We start from the raw sequence: 2,245 nt of genomic DNA, 5'->3' as shown, positions 1-2,245 counted from the left end.
CAGAACCACTACCTTTTGTCTTATCAACAGCAGCTCTCTGCTTTAGAAAGATATTGTCAGATGAAGTGAGTGTTTCAAATAAAATGAGCATGGTTCTTTTCACACCTAAATAACATATTTCCATACTAATCAAGGCTACATAATTTCATTGGTCTGAGAATGAAATTTGAGATTTGTAGAATTCAAATATATATTCCTACAAAATGCTAAAAGTATTTATTTACTGAAGGTCATTTTCAAGGCACAGACTTTACTAAAACCAAAAACTATTAACTTTAGGAATAATATTATAACATAATATAACTGATGAATTGTTCATTCCTGTTGCTTTAATACTATAAATGTATTATATGTGCAAATGCCTTTATAAGGAAGAGAAAAGGTGAAACAGGAGAATACTCACAGAAATGAAAGGAATAGTTGAAGGTGTTTGGGCCCCACATTCCCAACTAACCAATCTCCTCTGATGCATGAATTTTGATATATGAGAGAAACAAGGAAGTTCATTTGGCATTTTACCTTCTGACTGGTACACATGGCATGCCAATTACTCTAAGCCTGCTGTCCTTCACTAGCTTAATGATACATTGGCTTTAAGAGTAGAAAGTATATTATTTCAATGTTATAGCTTTGTCTCAGGAACAATAAAGTGTTTCAGAGAATACCAAGAACACTTCAGCAGGCATTATTGTTTAAATTTTGGGCAACACGTTAAAAAGGGCAAGCGAGATTACATTTAAGAACAATGTTAAGTATGCTCTAAGCAAAAATATAATTTTCACTATAAATTCTTAATGCACAAAATAGTCTGTTCATATCAATGTCTTCTAAAAACTTTTCTAAGCAGAGTTTTTTAAAAAAATAAATCAGACAAAGGCACCACAATATTTACAGTTTTATGAATTTTGCCACAGAAAACATCAGCTTTAAGTACCTTCTCAATTGATTCAATTACAAAACCAAACATTCTCCTATTTTGCTTTATTTCTGAAGAAACTACAGTACATGCTATAAACCTTAATGAAAGGGCAAGAATTGGGAGTCCCCGACCTCAACTAAAAATGAAGTATCAACAATATAAGCTGTCAACCCAATTTTCTACTGCAAACAGGGAAATGAAAAAAGATTCAGTAAATTAAGCTCTCCTAATCACATTGCTAAAAATGTGTAGGTTTACTGAAATTCACAGATGTTTGTTTGCCTTTTCAAAACACTAACAATCTAAATGTGGGATGCCAAAGGAATTGTTGTAGTCAAGGTTCTCCTGAAAAATAGAACCAATGGGGGATATATATATACATGTGTGTGCGTTTATGTATATGTGTATGTATCTATATATCTATATATCTATATCTATATCTATCTATCTATCTATCTATCTATCTATCTATCTATCTATCTATATATAGAGAGAGACAGGTTTGGGAGTTGGTTCACATGATTATGAATGCTTATAGAGGCTGACAAGTTCCACAAAAATATCATCTGAAAGCTGGAGAACCAGAGAAGCTCATGATGTAATTCCGTGTGAGTCAATGGCCTAAGAAGCTGGGGTAAGGGAAGGGATGCTGGTGTAAGCCCGAGTCCAGAGACCAAAAAACCAGGATCTCCAGAGCTTGAGGAGAGAAGACGGATGCCCCAGTTCAAGGGGAGTAAATTTGGCCTTCTTCCACCTTTTTGTTAGATTTAGGCCTTCAGTATATTGAATGGTGCTCACCTAATGTCGTCACCATTGGAAGATACCAGGTGAAAGTGATCTTTTTTATTCAGTATACTGATGCAAATGCTAATCTCTTCCAGGAATGCCTTCAAAGACGCACCCAGAAATAATACAGTTTACCAGCTGTCTGGCCATCCCTCAGCCCAGTCAAGTTAATGTATAAGATTAACTATCACAAGAATTATATAATTTTTCTTTTTAATTGTTTTAATCATCAAAAATGAAAAAGAAATTATGGATAAGTCAAGGCACGTTTTGAGTCATGCTAAATGCCTAATGTGTCTATGTTCAAGGTCAAAATATTTTGATAAACTTTTCAGAATATAAAGGAGTCTAATAAACTTTGGATAAAATAAATCTTACTCACTTTAATCCTTTGTCTTAGGAAAAAACTGCTTCCATACCAGAAAAAAATAGATAAATTGAACTATATCAGAAAATGTTTTAATTATGCATCAAAAATTGGGCATACTATCAATAAAGCAAAGAGGCAACCCAGTGAATGGGAGAAAATATTTGTAAATC

Source organism: Mandrillus leucophaeus, unplaced genomic scaffold (genome assembly GCF_000951045.1).
Source record: "Mandrillus leucophaeus isolate KB7577 unplaced genomic scaffold, Mleu.le_1.0 Scaffold267, whole genome shotgun sequence".
NCBI lineage: Eukaryota > Metazoa > Chordata > Mammalia > Primates > Cercopithecidae > Mandrillus > Mandrillus leucophaeus.
The sequence above is the reverse complement of the archived record's forward strand: the minus strand, read 5'-3'. Positions refer to the sequence as shown.